The sequence below is a fragment of the Centropristis striata genome, chromosome 8 (assembly GCF_030273125.1).
Source record: "Centropristis striata isolate RG_2023a ecotype Rhode Island chromosome 8, C.striata_1.0, whole genome shotgun sequence".
NCBI lineage: Eukaryota > Metazoa > Chordata > Actinopteri > Perciformes > Serranidae > Centropristis > Centropristis striata.
The window spans coordinates 38,148,792-38,170,443 of record NC_081524.1 but is presented as its reverse complement, the minus strand read 5'-3'; the positions used below and the strand labels follow the sequence as shown (position 1 = coordinate 38,170,443).

Below are 21,652 nucleotides of genomic sequence, written 5' to 3'. Positions count from 1 at the left end.
CCATGTAAACAAAAGTATTTCTGTGTTTTTATATTATAGTAGGAAAATCCAGTTGAAGCAGTTCTCCTACAGAAAATTACCTGAATAAATATTAACTTTCTAATTCAGTTCTCTTCGCAACCAAATACTAAGCAACCCTGAAAAGGTCACTTCCAAAAACAAAGCAATATTTCTTCGGCAGGCAGTGGCTCGATGTTTCCAAGTCCTCTCTGCTGCTATCACCTCAATAAATAACAACGCTAAAGTCAAAATATCCATCCCTCCGCTGTGTGTGGCACATGGAATAATATTCCTTTACGACGGGAGCACTTTGAGATCCACAGGGTCTTGGTGGGCTGACTAACTGACAGGAAGATGTGTGAGACAAAGACTCCGTGCTGCCATTTGATTGATGTGTCATTGCTGGCTTCTTCGGCTCTCCTCATTTAACAGCAATAATTTCCATCCGAGCTGGACATTGCATGTGAAATCATGTTTGTGGGAGAGTTTCTTTGACTGTGTGTGTGTGTGTGTGTGTGTGTGTGTGTGTGTGGTGGGAGGTTCTGTTCCTGTGTGCAGTCATACGGACCTGACAGGAATGTTTTACAATTTCATCTCTGTATTTCTGCTATCTGATTCAGCCTGTGCTTCCTGTCTTTGCATGCATGCATTTTAAGACACTTACTCTAAAGTAAAGCCCCACATATTGCTGATACAGCTTTTAGGGAGTAAAAAATGCATATGATTTATCAATATGATGACTTATGCAGGTAATTGTCATTTTTGTGCAGTTTTTTTTAAACCATCAGTGAGCTGGCTCTTACTTTTCTTGACACTAGCTGTATTTTATCGCAGTGACTCTAGGTTCTTGTCTTCTGTTTAGTGAGACTATAAGGTTAGCTGCAACAGTAATGTCACAGTTTGCTTTAACCCAGGGGTGTCAAACTCAAATACACAATGGGCCAAAATTTAAAACTTGAATAAAATCGCGGGCCAACATTGAACAAATAAACCTTTTAATATATACCAAACATGTTTTGCTTTAACATTAAATATGGAACCAGCAACGCTTATAAACATACAATATATAACTAAATAGTGCAGACATGAAAAATCTAATTTCAAATAAAAAACACATCAATGTCATTAATTTATTAAATAAAAATTAAATAAAAATCGTATGCCTCTTTTCTATTTGCATCCTTCTGATTTAAATATCAAAATAAACTTTTTCAACAGGTTAATAAATTCTGCCTTTCTTTTCTCCATTTTTGGGAAGGGGTAGCTGGGAGACAGCTCTAGCTTGAGGTTGCTATGACGACTGTCACAGAGGAGCGTTTCTGGGTCCTGTCCTGATTGACGCGCCAAAACAACAGCAGGGCATTGTGGGATTTGTAGTATTAGCTGTAAATGCGCCGTATAATACCGGCGGGTCAGCTTTTATAGTACAATAATAAGATAATAATTTGGTATTGCCTCACGGGCCAATAAAATTACACTGGAGGCCAAATTTGGCCCGCGGGCCAGAGTTTGACACCCCTGCTTTAACCAATGCATTCTCATCACAACTAGTCAGATACTGTTAGCCCTCGGCGTGCGATACCACACAGGGCATGTTTTTGCTTCAGTTTTGGACGAGTCAGGCACGGTATGTCACTTTTCTCTAGCTCCCTGCATAGTGGCTTTTCAAAATAAAATTCTGTGTTCACAGGAAACAGTTAAGAGCTGGCAATAAAGCCATTTGACTATGGAAAGGGTAAAAGAACAGGGTAGAAAACAATTACTTCCCCACTTAACTACTTTGATGACTCTTGGTTTCACACGGGACACAAACACTGTTCTGCTGTCAGAGACCGGGCCTTGTTGGACCCATCCACCATTGAGGTAATGGTTAACCTGGTGGGTGCCAGGTGTGTCAGCATTGAGTGATACTGGGCTGCTATACTGGACAAATTGTGTTATGACACCATGTTTTAACCATAGACTGTATATAAATAATGGACGTAGTCACCATGAATCAGCTAAGTAAAGAGAAACGAGTGGCCATCATTACTTTAATAGTTTTGATGAATCTACAATGCAAATAGTCATGAAAATAAAGGAACACATTGAATGAGAAGGTGTGTCCAAACTTTTGGCCTGTACTGTATATTCGGTCAGATAATGTCAGCTGATGATATCGGCCGATGATGATTACACTTAGTAATAAATAAATGTGCTTATTAGAAAAAGACAGAAACATGAATGAACACATTTCCGTTGCCTGTTCATCCACTGAGCTGTGGCTAGAGAGCTTTATCTTGTTAAAAAGGAATGAAAGACAGCGGGGAGCAGCCTACGATGCCTTGTAACAGAGCAACCGTTGCTTTAAGGCCTCAGGCTTGTGCAACAATAAGGTCCCAGTTAGTGTATGATGAAGAGATTACTCCACGAGGATATATGATTTTCTGCGAGGAAGCTTTTGAGACAACATTGATCCATATTTCAATAACTGCTTGTTTACTGCAGGATAAAGATTTTGTTTTTTGTTTTTCAGGGCAGCCAGTCACTGATTTAATGCTTACCAACCAACTGTTGTACAAAGCCATTAGCAGTAAACTCTAATTGTTGATATTGTTGATGAGTGACAGATTTATAGAGGAGGCGGCACACCTTCCCTGGACCCGACGGGAAGAAGAGGGACTCTCCTCCTGTCGCGGCTCCCTGTGCTGTCAGAATTATTTATGAATGTAAATACTGCTTCCCCTGCCTAGTAATTACTTTAAGAGTGCACTTCAATTAGAGTAGCTAATTAGTGTTTATCGTGTTTATGTTTTTCCTACCCTCTCACTCTCTATCGCTCCCTCTCTTTTTGTCTGTGCTTCTATGACTGTGGCCTTGCATTCAGCATCATCTTTAACATCTGCTGCTGAAAAAATCATGCCCATGCAATTTCTCCCTATTTTTTTTTTTTTAATTAATGATGTGGTATAATTTAATATTCAAATGAGTCTGCTTTGAAGTGTGGGAGTCATTAGGCATATCTGCTTCAGCTCTCCTTGGCTCACAGGAAGTCACCGGGGGACAATCTCCTCCTCCACACGCACAAAAAAAAAAGTTTTATTTGTAAAAACACAAACATGAGGGTTTGACCATGAATGCAGCACTTCACCTGTTCTGCTTGTTTTCTCTTCTTGCTGCGGTAAGTGTGTGTTTTATCTCCTAATTGTACAGGACAACACTGTGTCTTGCAAAGTAACATTTCTCTATTATTTACTGTGAAGGGAAAGAAAGTGTGCTCACAGTTTGTTAGGACAGTGACCTTGTCCTTGTAATAAGTTATACATGGGCTTCTGGGATGAAGAAGACTCAGTGCAGAACAGAAAACAAACTTTGTTAAAGTTGGTAAGACGGGAAGATATCAATTCACTGTCTTTACACTCGGGATCAGTTATTTTAAGGGAAACCTTAAGCTTTTTATTACTTCCTATACAGCACACACATCTTTTAGAGATTAAGTCATGCAAGTCTGAGTAAACATGGCCGGTACAGTGAAACTGCAGATGGCTCACATATCTGCATGAAATTCTGATATTTTATGATAATTTTTGACTCATCAAAAGGAGAATAAATGGATTCAGAAAATTGACTATAAAGCCTTAATTCAGCCACAGACTCATTCAACCCCGGTGTTCCAAGGAACGATACAGAAAGTCGTTCCTTCCTTCTGCAATAAGACTATAAAATTCATCTATCTCTGCCAGAACCAACATTACTGAAATGCACTAAATTTATGCACTAAATCTAAGCACGACACATTGCTATGTTATTAATATTATTACAATTATTATTATATATATATTATTATTATATATACTGTTGCTGACATTACTATTATTATTACTATATACTGTAATATACTACTATTATTATTATACCGGCCTTATTTATTATTATTATTACTATTATTATATATTTATATATTATATATCATATTTTATTTGTAATTATTTATAATTATTTTAATTTTTAATTATTTATAATTAATTTTATATTGTTACTATTTATTTATTATTACAAATTATATACTATATACTGTACTATTATTCACCATAGTCACCATAGCATTGTTGCCATCATATCATCAGTATAATCTATATATCTATCTATCTATCTATCTTATTGTGGTACACTCCAAAAATATGGCACCTATATCACACTTGATACCATGTAGCCTATTTGTTGAAGTTAACATTTAAATGACAGTCGTAATGGCATAAAACCAAAAAAATTTAATCGCATCCTCACCAAAGTCTAATCGAATCCTGGATTTCAGAATTGTGACACCCCAACCTGGGACACTTATTAATAATGTGAATACTGTATGCATAACCAGGCATGGAGGGTACTAGAATATAAAACTGACTATGCTATGTAAAAATGTACTCAGATAAAAGCGAAAAGTAGGTCAGATAAAATGCATGTTCTAAAAGATATCTTTAAAGATGGCGTGGAGCATGGAGGAGGTTAAGAATATATGTAATACATGATATACTGTTAAATTAAAGAAGATATTCAGGCCACAAAATACACTTTTCAACACACCACACCACTGGGCCCTTGTGTCTTTAGATAGCAGTTCACAGCCTTTACACACCACTGAAATTATATATATATATATTTATATATATATATATACATACATACACATATACTACAAAAGCCTTCTTCTGTGTAGCCTCACTGGAATTAAACAGAAAGAGGATAAAACTCAATTTAAAAAAAATTACAGACAATAAATAAAAACAGCTGTGGACACCACGGTGGGTGCAACAAGCACTATTAATATACAGAAATGAAATAACCTGCCACTTTTTAATGAAATAACAGCAGCATATAGCACCACGGTGGCAGACAACACAGAGATGTAGAAACTAGTAAAACTCTACAGTAGCTGCACACAGTCACAATGCATATGTGCACTGCAAAGTACTCCTCAATGTGCTCCTTGTTAAATTTTTCTGCTTGTTCATTCTCAAAGAATGATATAGATAGACTGAATAAAATATGGAAGTAGTGTCTGACGTTACCCAGAGGTTTAAAGAGCCGCAATGAAGCTCAGTGTGGCTGGATCGGGCCATCGATATCTTGGCAGTGTGTTAACTTATACTTAGCATACTAATAATATTTTGAGAAAAAAAGTTTACGAGATTAAGGTGTCAAATCTACGAGAAAAAATGTGCAGATTTATGAGATTTAAAGTGTTGAAAAAGTGTTTTTTCCCACTTTTTTCTAGTAAATCTGCGACTTTTTTCGAGCAGATTTGCCACTTTAAATCTCTTAAATCTACACATTTTTTTTCTTGTAGATTTGGCACTTTAATCTAGTAAACCCCGTTTGCATTTTTATTTTCATTCATACTTAATATGACACTTAATAAGCCGTCATAATCAAGTTCTCCTCGTACAAGTCCATGTGGTTCTACGACCAAACAGAGAGACATGGGGACCCCATTTTAATATCCACTGAAGTTACCAAATAGAGTTCTTCGCCTGATAAAGGGTTAAAAATCTAAGTTATGTTAAAAATGTTATTCACACTGGACACAAACCCCATTCTCATGATGGGTGAGAGTCTGCCATTTGTTTGTCAAACTAGTTTCATGGTGAGGAATACAGGGATCACATGGGGAAAAAGTTAGTTTGTGTGTGTGTGTGTTCTTGTACTTCCTACATAGTGGGGACCACAACACATTTTTAACCAACAGAGTGAGGACATTTTTGCAAAGTGAGGACATTTCGGCCGGTCCTCACTTCTTTAAAGGCTTCTTTGAGATTTCAGACCTTGTTTTAAGGGTTAAATATTACATGATAATATAATTTACTAAAACTGTATTGTGTGGTTACAAAACTAACTAAAATCATAGTGAAAATGTCCTTCATTTTCCTCTTTGTCAACTTTTTTCATACGTAATGAAGATGGATAAGGCAAAGGAAATAAAGGCAAAATTTCCTGTGACCTCTTTTAATCTCCCACCCAACAGATACCCCATTACAAAAAACTACAACTAATAAAAACTAAACTAAAACTAAGCATTTCATAAAATAAATACTAAACTAAAACTAGCAAACTCACTCTAAAAACTCATTAAATCTAACTGAATTTGAAAACAAAAATTCACAACAAAATTAAAACTAAAACTAATGAGAAATCCAAAACTATTATAACCTTGATAGGGAATTCACTATTCCAATGAGGGGCCTCACAAAGGTAGAAGTACAAGAATGTGTGTGTGTGTGTGTGTGTGTGTGTGTGTGTGTGTGGGTGTTTAAATGCCTTCTAACATTGGCGTTACAGTAGAAGTATTATCTGGATCCATGCAGGTTCTTGATGTAGCCACTTCAGAAGCTACATAAGTGGCCAGGATGAAAGGAGGGAGAGAGGGAAACAGAAAGCAGGTAAACACTCTGTAGGATGTCTGTGCTCTTCTCTCTGTCGGCCAGATGGTTTCTGTCACTGTTGTGTATTTCTGAGAGTGATCGCTCCACAGCGGTTGGCAGAGTGTATCTGTTAAATCAGCATCCTCCCCCCCATCAAAATCCTGGAAAATAAACAGAAAGCGTTCCAAACATTCTGTTTTTTGTTTCTGTTGGCATGAGCTAAATCTAAAATCAAAATAAAGTAAAAAAAAAACAACAACATGGGATTTATTTATGGAGCACTTAAAGCCACGGTTACAAAGTGCTTCACAAATGCACACAATAAAATAGAATAATAAAATTGCTCAATAAAAGCAGGATATAAACAAGACTACGGAACATTTAATGTGTTTTTGTGAAGGAGCACTAAGTGGAGCTGGATTAAATATGAAGCAATGTTATAGGAAGTTACAATTGAATGTTTTAAATATAATTAAAAAGATATTAAAAAGATGTACTGGAGGCCAAAGTAAAACTGTCAGCACTCCAGTGAAATGCACTAAAAGTGTTTAGATCTTTAGCCACAATGAGACAGGCAACGTTTATATTAATACTTTAATTTAACCTCTTTATACATAAATAACAAGTATATATACTATACAGTCAGAGGATGCAGTGAGCTGTATGTATTGCCCATATTTTTTTCCAGTTTTTTATTAAAAATTCAAGCAGTTCAAGTCAAATGAACAGCTTGAAAGGGTCCAAAGGTAAGTGGTGAACTGCCAGAGGTAAATAAAAAAAGGTAAGCTTAACCAAAACTGAAAAATAATGTACATTTCAGAATTATACAAGTAGGCCTTTTTCAGGGAACAAGAAATGGGTTAACAACTTAACTCTATGGAGTCGTGGGCTATTTTGTCCATTTTTTAAAAAATCTTTTCATGTCTTTGTAAGTCATTTTGTGTCTTTTTTTGTCATTTTGTGTATTTTTTTTGTCATTTTGTGTCTTTTTTTAGTCATTTTGTGTCTTTTGGTGTCTTTTTTTAGTCATTTTGTGTCTTTTTTTGGTCATTTTGTGTCTTTTTTTTTGTCATTTTGTGCCTTTTTTTAGTCGTGTGTCTTTTGGTGTCTTTTTTTGTCATTTTGTGCCTTTTTTTGTCATTTTGTGTCTTTTTTTAGTCCTTTAGTCCAACATAAAATGTGATTTTGAATCTTTTTTTTACTTTCAAAACACTATCATGCTCAATAAAGAATTTTAAATGTTGCAAATGTGCATTAATTTCAGAGTACACTGAGACATTAAACTGCATAATTTTCAATTAAATTCTGGAAAAGTTGGTGTGTTCTAAAACTTTTGATATATATATATATATATATATATATATATATATATATAAATAATGTGATTTTAATATTATTATTTTGGACATTGGACTACTTTTGAGAATGACAGAATGACAGAGTGGTATAAGCTCTACTAGTGAAACACTAGGACACCACCAACATAATGTGTTTTTATATATAAAAATGAAGTATTTATACCTCTTTAAGGTCATTGAATATAATATAATAATGGCTGATGAAAGCCATGAGATGTGACTGAAAGCTCCATTAGAAAATGTAACAAGCAGACCATTAGGTGTTTTTCTACTACTTCTACACCTTCCAAGGTTTTTCCCAAGAATAAATTTACTTTTTTTGCAACTTGTTGCCACCGCTCGAACTGTGACCATGGCAACCACACAAACCACAGAGAGGGAAACAATAAGAGCTGATTTGACTGAATTCTAGTCTCCTGAATTATACATTGTCTTCACCATCAGGGAACAGACAGGAAGAGGGAGAGGAAAGGTATCAAACTTCAGCATCAAAGTCTTATTATCAGCCATTGTCGATGGTGCTGCTGCCAATTCAAGATAAAGAAGATATCCGGCAATCGCCAGCATCTTTATTGTAGACAGACAAGTTGATCAATCAGCACTTGATACTTTTAATTGTGTTGATTTTGGCAATATTTGTCAGTTTTGAGCAGGAATGAACCAGACTTTTCATACGATAAACAAAATTCAGGCTTAACTTCATAGTATTCAACATAGTATTAAACAGTATTAGATTAATTGAAAATAAATACACCCAGGAAGCAACACATCATACAACAGTTCTTATCATATCTTACGAAATATGACTCTTCTATCAAATGTGAAATGGTCGTACGGTCATACGGAACCTGGTACATGTTGTGAAACATGACAATAAATTCTTCCATACATACATTCAATAACAACATTTACTTCTGGTTTCACAGTCTGGTTTTTGACCCATCGATTGACCCTGACCTCTCTGTTAGCAGACTTTCTCGTTCTTTATACCAGTACTTCTCAACCTTTTTGAGTCGCGACCCCCAATTTAACATACATGTTGTCCGCGACCCCCGCTCACTGAACACAATCTCACACGCACAGTTCAGATCACCCAAAAAAGACACAAAATGACCAAAAAAGGAAACTAAATGACCAAAAAAGACACTAAATGACCAAAAGAAAGACTCAAAATGACAAAAAAAAAGACACAAAATGACAAAAAAAGACACAAAATTACCAAAAAAGGAAACAAAATGACAAAAAAAAGACACAAAATTACCAAAAAACACACAAAATTGGCCAAAAAAGACACAAAATCACCAAAAAAGGCACAAAGTGACCCAAAAAAGACATTAAATGACCAAAGACTAAAACAAATTAACACATGAACTCTTTACCACAGTGGCGACCCCCAAAATAAGACCAAAATAAGACACAAAATTAACAAAAAAGGAAACAAAATGAGTGGGTTATCTACGAAATATGCAAGAACACTAAAATGAGAACAGCCTGCACATAACTCCAATCCCCCATTATATCAAACAAAGCAAAAACCTTTCAGGGTTTTTTTTAAAAACACAAAAAGCGCATTTGAAACAATCACATTCTTTTTCATTGTTTGCTAGTGACACATAAAGGCTCACAGGGTGTTTTACCTCAGTCTGGCCCTGAGAACAGACCTGTGACAGTTCCCAAACGACTCCCTCTTTTCTAATGAGCACTCCTGGTTAATTATGAAACAAGGAAAACAGCAGAGTTTCAGAACACTGCCTCGTCTACACGGACTAGACCATGAATGTTAATGATCAAGAGCATAATTTAGTCTCTTGCTTCTCTGTTGATTAACATGAAGAGTGTCAACAAAAAAGCTGCATAAAAGAAAATCAGGCAGAGAAACAAATATTGTTGTGGTGTATATTACAGTGTAATTCGATGCATTTATAAAACAAGGCAAACCTCTGGATGAACAATGCACTCCTGGCTTTTGTTTTTCGATGTTATCCACAGTTTATCTCTGACTTTTCCCCCCAGTGCAGTAGGTAAGATGCACACATTCTCAAAGCCAGAGGAGTAAATATACTGCTGTCTTCACCTATTTAATTTCTATTTGCAGTATTTTTTTTTTACAGGAAAGTGTTTCTGTCCGGATCATAAAGCAGTTCATAATTACAGTTTGAGGTCTTAAAGAAAATCAGTAACACTTTACAATAACCATCTAAGTGATGTTTATAGATGGTTTATAAACCAATTATTAACCATTTACAAAGTGCTATACATATTTAATCTTTAAATGGTTTCAACCAATTTCTTAAAGGTATATGAATCATTTCAAAATCATTAACATACTAAATATGGTGTTAAAAGTGTAATAATGAGTGAAACTAAAACTATTAATTATAATTTAATTGTTTGTTAATTGTAAATTAATTATAAATGTACATTAATATACCATCCATTAGCCATTTATACATTATTTACGTAGTTAAACAGTAATAAATTATCTATTTACCATTCTAAATGGCCTATAAACTGTTTATAAATGATGATTAAACATTAATAAACTATCTGTTTACCATTTATAAATGATGTTTATTGTAAAGTGTTACCTGAAAATCCTATTAGTATTGTTGGCTTGCTTTAAAATGTAAAACAATTTAGCAAACAATTTAATTTTTACTTAGGTAGAAAGCTTTCATTATTTAATTTGAAACAAGCTGTTCTTCTTTACATACAGTAGGCATCTTTGGACAAAAGTAGCTGTTTCAAGTACATTTTAAATTAAAAAAATACAATAAATGAAATTATCTATTAAATAAATCCAGATAGAAAAATAAATAATAACACATTTATTTATTTCAAGGGAATTTTATTCAGAATTCTCTATTTATCTATTCATGGGAATTATAAAAGGTAATTTTTATTTAATTATGCCACATTAATTTATTGATTTCAGGGGACATTTATTTCATAATGCGAGTCTCTAGAACAGTAGCTCTCAACCTTTTTGAGTCGCGACCCCCAATTTAACATGCATATTGTCCGCGACCCCCCCTCACCCGAAAAAGAAACAAAATGACCAAAAAAAGTAAACAAATGACCAAAAAAAACACAAAATGACCAGAAAAGACACAAAATGACCAAAAAAAAGACACAAAATAACCAAAAAAAGACACAAATTGACCAAAAATGACCATTAAAAAGAAACAAAATGACAAAAAAAATACACAAAATGACAAAAAAAGACACAAAATGACCACAAAATGACAAAAACAAGACACAAAATGACAAAAAAAGACACAAAATGACCACAAAATGACAAAAACAAGACACAAAATGATCAGTAAAGACACAAAATGACCAAAAAAAGACACAAATTGACCAGAAAAGACACAAAATGACCAAAAAAGACACAAAATGACCAGAAAAGACACAAAATGACCAAAAAAGACACAAAATGACCAGAAAAGACACAAATTGACCAAAAATGACCAAAAAAAGAAACAAAATAACCCCAAAAAGAAAAAAAATTACCAAAGAAAGACACAAAATGACTAGAAAAAGACACAAAATGACTACAAAAAGAAAAAAAATTACCAAAGAAAGACACAAAATGACAAAAACAAGACACAAAATGACCAGAAAAGACCCAAAATGACTAAAAAAAGACACAAAATGACTAAAAAGAACACAAAATGAGCAAAAAAAACCACAAAATGACAAAAAAAAAAGACATTAAGTGACCAAAAAGACGAACACACATGAACATTTTAACACTGTGGAGACAGAGCTGACTTCCAAAATGATTTGGTGACCCCCAAAAATCATCTTGCGACCCCAATTGGGGTCCCGACCCCAAGGTTGAGAACAGCTGCTCTAGAAGAATGAGACAGCGTGATGGCTGTAGGAGCGAAGGATCTTTTGAATCTCTCCGTCCATGTTATCTACAGTTTATCTCTCTGACTTTTTCCCTCCAGTGCAGTAGGTAAGATGCACACATTCTCAAAGCCAGAGGAGTAAATATACTGCTGTCTTCACCTATTTAATTTCTATTTGCAGTATTTCACTATGCCACTGACTGTCTATATATGCAGGAATGTAATAGATATTGAAGCACAAAGAAAAGATAGCACACACAGGTGTGAAAGAGGTGAAATATTAATACATAATACAGAATAAGGAGCCGCTCTCTCTGATCCTCATTATTCAGTAATGTATAATCCTCATTCTATTACTTTTGGATTCAGTAATATAAGCATGTGGGGCCGGTTCCATGCGGACACCCCAGCTCTGCCCTCTGTACAATAATTGTTTGTTCTGGCTGACTGAGCCTGTGTATCTCCCACCGATAACGCTAAACACAATTTCCCCCAGGAGCGGAGTTTGTTGAGAAAAACCTGTGCAGTCCATTTCCCAGTAAAGGGCAAATTAAAGAGGGAGAAACAGGACCCTCCGGAGTGAACATGGTGTGTTTGGCATCTTACATTCTTGAGTATATATATGAGCATATATATATATAATGTCCTTAAAGGACGATCCAAGGAGATATTTCCAATTAAGCTTTCATATGTCTGCTAACAGGGTTTTGATGGCAGAAATCTACTCTTAACCTAACCTTCACTATGTCCTTGTGTCAGACCGGCTGTCATACAGAACCTGCATTTAATGTTCAACAAAGCACAAAGAAAAATACATTTAAGAACTCAACAGTAATGTCTTATTTCAGAAACAGATCATGCCCCAGTTACTCGAGATAATCAAGCTTGTAAAGTGGTTGCAGCTTGGTTAGGTTTAGGCAACACAACTACTTTTTTTTAAGCTGTGGACTAAAAAAAGGACAAGGTTAGGTGTTAAAAAAGTAAAATAAATGCAGGTTACTGCTGGGAATAAGGTAGGTAATTGATGTAAAGTAAACACATGAAATTTGAGTTGCATTACTTCAAATAACATTAAATTATTTTGGTTTTAACAGCTACACAAACACTGTTCTCCTACACTGTAAAAAATGTTTGTGGAAATTACAGTAAAAAACTGTCAAATTGCATCAAAAATAGGTCGTGAAATTAAACATTGTACATCACCGTAGTAGATACTTTTAATTACTGTAAATCAAAGAATAGTGTAAAACTTTAAATTCTACCGCCATAAACTGTAGAAAACACACAGTTTTGCTGTAAAAATATAAAATTTCCATGTAAAGTTAATAGAGAAATACCACGATGACACAATTATCCTAAAAGTAATTGGATTGTTCTGTATAAATTACAGTTTTTGCTGATATTTACATTTACATACGCTCACTGTATTTTTTACGGTGATGTTCTGGCAACCACAGCTGCCGGTATTTTACCGTGAATTAAACAGATTTTTTTTTTTTTACAGTGTAGATTTAAGTCCTCTCTTTGTTCTGTCCTTCCTGCCCTCCCTAAGTGGACCATATCATTCTTTATACCCCATATCGTCACTTCCCCCTTCATTTTTACACTCCTTTATGTCACTTCACTTGACTTCTGACATTCATAGTTACTATAGCCACTTGAGGCCGCTGCTTCCTTCACATGTAGACATGGGGTCCTATTTTGGCGCCAGGACAGTCTCTGATATTAACATTTCGCGCTGCACAAGCCTAAAAAAAATTCACGGGTCATGATTTCTGGAGGAAGACACTGCAATTAAGTTTTTGGTAACACTTTACAGTAACCGTCATTTATAAATGGTAAACAGGTAGTTTATTTATGTTTAATCATCATTTATAAACCATATATAGGCCATTTAGAATGGTGAATAGAAAATGTAATAATGTTGAACTATAATTTATAAATGCCAAATAGATTTCTTTACCATAAACAAACATAATCATTACTTTATTAATAGCTTTACACTCATAACATTTTTAACACCATATTAAGTATGTAAATAATTTCAAAATGATTCGTATACCTTTAAGAAATTGCTTGAAAACACTTAAAGATTAAATATGAATAGAATTTTGTAAATGGTTAATAATAATTGGTTTATAAACCATCTATAAACATCACTTAGATGGTTATTGTAAAGTGTTACCAAGTTTTTTTAAATTTATTTTCCTGCCCCTTTTGAGCACCATTTCGAGAGCCATCTTGTTGCATTATATATATATTTTTTTTTTTTATTTGAATGATTTATTTCAAATATGCAACAACAATACAATAATAATAATGCATCAACAGGAGTCAGTCCTAGTGACTCCTGCACTGATAAGGCCGCCAAGCACTCTATAAAAATGCCACAACATATTTGAAAAGGGGTGGGAAGAAGTAAAAACTTGTTCAAACCCACCCCACTTCTTTAAATAATATTAACAGGTCAGAAATCAAAATCAAAACTCAAACTCAAAACTACCTGTTTCCTTCAGACTAATTTCATGGTATCAGTTCTGTGTATCAACACTTGCATATCTGTACTCCATACCGATTCACATAGATACACACAAGCGTACAAACAAAAATATATGAGAAAAGGCAGACATTTCTACTGGCAATATCTCCAACACTCAATAACTCACACCAACAAAATCTAAATTGACAAATAGCACTACAGGTGAGAGAAAAAATATGTGTTTTTGATTTGGGGATTAACTGTCCCTTTAGGTTGTCATTTCATCCTATAGGTGGAAAATACGGCATATGAATCGATACAGGGGCTATAGCATGCAGGCATATTGGTCGGTGTCCGTCATTGATCACCAGCAGGTAGCCTGTCCTGGTGGAGACCTGATTGGAAAAGCAATCGGAAAGCTCCTATGTAATTGAAATGTCCCTGTTGTGTATAGATGTCTGAGAAGAGGAATGACAAATCAATAATGTCCGCTATTAAGTTGCTTCTCCATTTTCACATGTTGGGGGGATGGGAAGGCTGAAAAAAAATTGCTCCCTGTCAGGTGCGTTTGCATCTTGCGGGGTTCAATTTATCTAAGGTCCAAAAATAAAGAAATTGCTGCCTCCCCGTTGCCTTGAGCTTGGAGAAATAAACAGTCAATATTTGCTCCTGGGGACCTGCGAAAGGACGCGCACATAAATCACCCAGCATGCACCTGTCCAAAGAATCAGCCACAGAGTCCTGTGTCATCGCGTTTAGGATCACGCTGCTGCCGAGGCTCCCCCTTCATCTCTGAATCAATGTGCCAGGGGCACTCAGAGCCGCGGTGGCACTGCTGGTAGAAGGGACAGAAGATGAAATTACTTTCCCATCCTTTCTCATCGTGCTCCCGCTGCAGCCTGTTTACATGCACTTCAATGCTGTTGTGATGAAGATCGCAAACTATTGGCCTCACACTGGTTTCCCCCAGCATAGGTCTCCCTTCGATTTTCTTTTTATATGTTAATATATGGCAGTTATGCAGTGAGATAATTGCTTTTTTTTTTTTTTACAGGAAAGTGTTTCTGTCTGGATCATAAAGCAGTTCATAATTACAGTTTGAGGTCTTAAAGAAAATCCTATTAGTATTGCTGGCTTGCTTTAAAATGTAAAACAATTTAGCAAACAATTTAGTTTTTACTAAAGGTAGAAAGCTTTCATTATTTAATTTGAAACAAGCTGTTCTTCTTTACATACAGTAGGCATCTTTGGACAAAAGTAGCTGTTTCAAGTAAATTTTAAATTAAAAAAATACAATAAATAAAATGATCTATTAAATAAATCCAGATAGAAAAATAAATAATAACACATTTATTTATTTCAAGGGAATTTTATTCAGAATTCGCTATTTATCTATTTATGGGAATGATAAAAGGTCATTTTTATTTAATTATGCCACATTAATTTATTGATTTCAGAGGACATTTATTTCATATTGCATTATGGAACTAGAATTATAAAACAAATCGACTGAAATAAATAAATCAAATCAAATCAATCAAATCAAAATTACTTTATTTATCCCCGAGGGGAAATTCTGTTAGTCTGGTAGAATCTCTGTTAGAATGAGACAGTCTGATGGCTGTAGGAGCGAAGGATCTTTTGAATCTCTCCGTCCTGCAACAGAGAGAGAGGAGTCCTCCACTGCTGTTATTTTAGTCCATAAAGGTTTTGTGTAGCGGATGATCTGGATGTTTCAGGATGGAACATCTTGACAGTGCCTGTCTCCACCACCTCCTCCAGTGTGTCCAACCTGGCTCCAACCAACATGTAGATTTCTGTTTCTTCTTGTATTCCACCTTTCCCATCTTTAGTCTCTTCTTCAACTTATATTGTACTTGTTTGAGCCGTGCTTTGTCACCATCTCTAAAAGCTGCCTTCTTCTCATTGAGGATTGCCTCTAAATCACTAGTAATCCAAGGTTTGTTATTGTGGAAACAGCGTGCAGTCCTAGTGGGTATGACCGTGTCTCTACAGAAGTTGATGTAATCAGTAAAGCAGTCAACCTGTCTGTCAATGTCCAAACTGTTCTCCTCTGTTTCCAGCAACGCATTCCAGACCGTACACTCAAAGCAGTCCTTTAGAGCCTCAGTTGCCTCTGGTGTCCATTTCCTGACTGTGAGTTTAGTTGTAGGCTGCCTCCACACACAGGGTTTGTAACAAGTCCCCAGAAGAACTAAGTTGTGGTCCAATCGTCCTATTGGGGGCAAGGCAGTAGCTCTGTAAGCTTGTTTGACATTAGCATACGGCAGATCAAGGGTTTTATTTTCCCTGGTAGGACAATTAACGAACTGTGTAAATCCAGTCGGGTGAGAGGAAAGAGAAACATGATTGAAGTCTCCTGATATGATCAAGAATGCTTCTGGGTGTTTAGTTTGTATCCTAGCAACGAGGTCATGTAGAACTTCACATGGAACTTCAGCAGTATTTTATTGTAAGTATTGTTATGATATGACTGAACTCTCTTGGTACATAATATGGTCTCATACTAACTGCCAATAATTTAATGTCTGGACAGCACATCTTCTCCTTGACAGTAACATGTGCAGGACTGCACCATCTCTGGTTCACAAATAAAGCCCCCACCTTTCTTCTTGCGAATAGCTTTAGCATCTCTGTCTGATCTTATGAGAGTGAAGCCAGTAGATCCACATTGGAGTCTGAGATGTTTTGATTGAACCACGTTTCAGTAAAACACAAGAGACTACACTCACGGTATACTTCCTGAGTCTTCACCAGTATCTCCAGTTCATCAGTCTTGTTGGGCAGAGAGTTGACATTCCCCTAATGACTGACGGCAGAAAAGACTTATATCTCCATTTCCAAACCTTAACTTTTGCACCAGCACGGCAACCACGAAAACACCTCTTCAACTCAGCTGGAATAGGGTGATGGTGTCCTGAACCTCCGTTTCAGTGAAAGAAGCTCCTCTCTTGAATAAACTCTTCTCTCTCACAGAAGTATCCATCAAAAATATTATAAAAAATACATAAAAACTCAGCAAATTTATGCAAAAAAAGGGGGCTACCATACGTTTGCTGCTCCTCCATGAAGCGCATTCCGGAAAGTCGTCCTTTTAAAAATGTACATTTATTTATATATTTATTGTCACACTTATAACCGAAGGGTTGGTGGATCGATCCCTGACCATCGCAGCCTACATGTCGAAGTATCCTTGAGCAACATACTGAACCCCAAATTGCTCCAGATGCTGCGTTCATCGGTGTGTGAATGAATTCCCAATGGTGGCAGGTGGGGCCGTTTAGGGTAGCCTCTGCCACCAGTATGAATGAGTGTTTGAAAGGGTGAATTAGCACAGTCTGTAGTGTAAAGAGCTTTGAGTGGTCACAAAGCGACTAGAAAAGCGCTATATAAGTGCAGGTCCATTTACCATTTTACCATTTACTTATTTATTTCAAGCTTTACTTTATAGCCATATTTATTTATTTAGACATGTTATTTTGTTTATTTGAATCCTTTTTTTATTTATTTAAAAATGACTTAAATGGCATTCCATATTCGTCACTGTTCGATGTTTGTCATGTCTTCAGCTGACACTTGAAAGGGTTACATCCAGCAGGGAAATTGAGTTTGGATACATCACCGGCTCAGCCATTTCTGATGCCCTTTTCTAAGACAAATGAGACCTGTCCACTGATGCATCAGAAGTCCCGCATCACATCCTGTGTCATGTGGGGGGAGGGGCAGTCCGCCTGGACAGCCTGTAGCTCCTGTCATTAGGAGGAATGGGCCTAAATGCCTCTGCAAGACTGATAGGCATCCTTTGAGCAGAGCGATCATGCTGAGACAACTGAGGCTTGGATACAATTCCTCACATTTTGCAGACGTTTTGTCTACTGTAATAGTATGATGTAGTTACAGTATCAGTTCAGTTTTGTGTAGTATATAAATGTTTCATGTGAACTGTGTAAGTACATAATTAAAGACTTTGTCTATATGAAATATGCAGTGAAACTGAGGAAAATATGTTACTGCCAAGCATGAGTAATGCCTTTGAAACCAGTGTTTTGTCTCTCAGTCTAATTGTTTTATCAGTGGGATATTCATTGGAGTGGAATACAGACAGACGGCTGGCGGTAGAAAAATGGAGATTCATGTTGGATAATGGCTTCCTGTCTTCCCACTTTTCCTGTCTGCCAGTCTGTCTGCACACACACACTCCCACTGGTGTCACACAAACACTTTCAGGGGTCCTGGCAATCTGTTCAATCATTCCCTTCTGCAGGTCTTTATACGGCTCTCTGAGGTCTAATTATCGGTGACAGAGGACTTTACCCAGTTGAACAAATGACGGAGCATAAAGAAGCTTCCCTCCTTCACCTCAGTAAGCAGGAGGTTTTAATGTAAAAGTCCCCTAATAGTTTGCGCGTTAAGTGTTAATAGAGGAGAATCATCCTCAGCCTTAAGGTAATGAAAAAGGCAGAAGGATGAGAGCATAAATGAGTTGAGGGAGTCGTAACGTTCAGCGGCACACTTTTAATTGAAAATGACATTTAATAGAGAATCACATACTGTAGATGGATATCTTCCATTAATGTGGTCTCATACAGATCAGTATTGAGTTACCCAGGGAGTCCCAAAGATGCAAAACGACAGCAAAAACCCACTGCAATAGCACATCTCCATGCTTTTTCAGGATAATTATTTATACTACAAATGTATTTGGAGATTGGCGTAGACATTAAATATGGCACCAACCTCAACGACAGAATAGGTTGTTTGTCAATACCGCCCATAACGAACCCAACATGGTCTCACAGGAATCCGTGGAATAGCCACGGATTCACTCAAATTTCCGTGAAACTGACACGGATTTCGCTACAATGCTAGTTAATGACAGTCATATCCCGTGGCTATTCCAACATACAAAGTGATTATGTACATTCACTGAGTGAATATTTAGAAAATAAAACATATATTTCTCGCTAGAAATGTGATCAAAATCCATTTTTATGCAGAAACTAAGTCAAAATATTGATTTTTTCACTAATAATGAGAAAACTGTCCGCCATGTTTTTTGCTCTGACCGCCGGAACCTTGAAAGTCACGTGACTTGGAACAAACCAATAGGAACAAATATCCATGGACGGGATATGACTGTCATTAACTTGCATTGTAGCGAAATCCGTGTCAGTTTCACGGAAATTTGAGTTATTCCGTGGCTATTCCACGGATTTTGAGTTAAGCGAATCCATGGCTATTTCACTGATTCCTGTGAGACCAGGTTCAACAAACCATATGAGCGTTTGTCAAAACAACACATGAACTTTTTGCGGCTATACATACAAATACGGTTCACATTAATGAAAAAAAATCTGCAGTTTCATTGAGTTAAGGCTACAAAACCACTGATCTAGGTTTAGGGCAAAAAAACTTGGTGAGACATTATAAAAGACAGCTTAAAAAGCAGATTAATGTACAAAAATTACAGAAGTTATATAGTAACAAGGGTGACGTGACTAACTGAAAGGACATAGTTTTGTACAAACAGATCCACACAAAACAGATAATTTACTCTTGTAACACAAAGAACTTTCTGAAGGTCTGTCTTATGTGCATCTGTCTCTGATTCTACAAGGTAAAGGGTTTCTTTTTTTACCCGTTATTCTTCCTTGTTTATGTTAAGTGATGATTCAGTCCAGTCCTTCTAATCCAAGTGCAGTCATTCCTGTATTCATAATAGAGATGAGTACAATATACATATGAGTCATGTAGATAAACAGCGCTATTGTATCATCATGATGTATCTCTACAGACAGTTAAAATAGAAATGTCTGTGAAACCCAAATCTTTTTAAGAACACAGAAAGAGAACAGAGTGAGGAAGATCTAAGATGAGATAAACACTGATCGAAGTCTATTCCACAACCCTTTGCTCTCAAGTTTCTCTTCTGAACTACTTTGAGATGTTGAATCTAATTTATTCACTCGGCGTAGCTTGTGCAGCATTGCTGAATTAGAAGGACTGGAAGCTGTGAATTGCATTTATCAGCTGAAGGAGTTAACAACATGCCAGGTGGGGATGATATGAAAGCCTTGCTTCGACAGTGAAAGAGGGAATACAAAGTTAATCTAAAAGCAGTGGGAGGTGCACGCTTCAGTACATGATAGGACGAGAGGGAGGCAGCTTATATTCCATGCAAAGCATAGCTTTTCTGCAGAGATCTTAATGAAAACCTGGGATGAACATTGTCATCCTTGATGTCCCCTGTTGTGCTTCGCTGCCTCTCCCTAGATAACTCATGGAAAACCTCTTGTCAGTGCTTTATTGAACTTAAAGATAACGGCAGCTGCTAATGCTGTCATTCTGCCAGAATCTGGAGCTCAAAATGTCTCCGCACTTATCAGCTAATTTGTGGATTTGAGGTGAGAGAAGGGAGGAGCTGCACAAAAACAAAAGGGGATTATGGATGCGTGACCTACAATGTGTCCCCTGTCAAGGATATGTCCCTAGTCTTTACTATATAACTCCAAGGTGCTTTAAAATCCAATGATTATGCTGTTTATTCATCCTAAGTGCTGTGCATTTTCTTTGTTGACATTGTGGTTAACAATTACCATTATCACATATCAAGCAGTTTTGTTGCTGCAGTGATTTCAACAATCTTGAAAGATAAATGTGCCTCTTGGTAATGTGTTAATGAAGGAAATGTAATGTTTTATGAACATGGTGTTGGCATTGCTGCTACATTTTTACTGCCAATTCAACCACCTGGCACGGGGAAATTAAAACACACAGTGTACATAGTTAGCTAGCACAATCAATATGGCAAATGTACACAGTAGGTAGCACATGCTGTATCTATCTGGCAGATGTCATTTTCTCTCAGCACTGAAAATGAAATACTTAATAGAAAACACTAGTTGGATTTTCTCATGCTGATGTTCTTCACTGCACAGGCTACATCTGAACATTTAGAAAATAATTCTATGTAATTTGGTGAGGATTACATAAGAAGATCAACTTCATTCTCATGGATGTGCACTTGTAGTGGCAATTTTGTCCGAAAAAATAACAAAATTAAACTTAAAACAAACTTAATCAAAATGCCACTGATGCACCATAAGCGTGTGGTGTACGCAGGCAAAGAAGGTGATGTCCATGCATGATTGTTAGATCCAAAGGTTTATTTTATCCATTGCGAGCAAGCAAACAAAAGAACAAAGAAACATGGCTCTCTGCCTACCAACCTACCTATATAACATCAGGTGCCCACGGTGCCAACCCAAATTCCATAAAACACAAAATATAATATGTAAACTAAATATGCTAAACAATAATGATGATTAAACTAAACAATTAACTAGAAAAACAAAATATTATCAAAATAAACAAACATCTAGAATAATCAAACAATACTCATTGTTAATAACAAACTAAACAGACAACTAAATACTAACAAGAACTAAATAGCTCCAACAGCACTTAATAAGAATCCATGGAGCTAGGCTAGCAGCTAGTTAGCTCAGCATAGTATAAAGAATTGAAGCAAAGGGAAAC

At 36.1% G+C, this 21,652-nt stretch overlaps 1 protein-coding gene across 1 annotated transcript in view; it reads right to left on the bottom strand.

Annotated features, from left to right (window-relative positions):
* The window catches only part of LOC131975753 (trypsin-3), a 641,927-nt gene extending 620,581 nt beyond the window's left edge, over nt 1-21,346 (bottom strand). The window contains exon 1 of the mRNA XM_059338510.1: nt 21,214-21,346. The gene's annotated coding sequence lies outside the window, so the exon portion shown is untranslated. The remainder of the gene's footprint in view (nt 1-21,213) is intronic.
* Nucleotides 21,347-21,652: the final 306 nt, after the last annotated feature.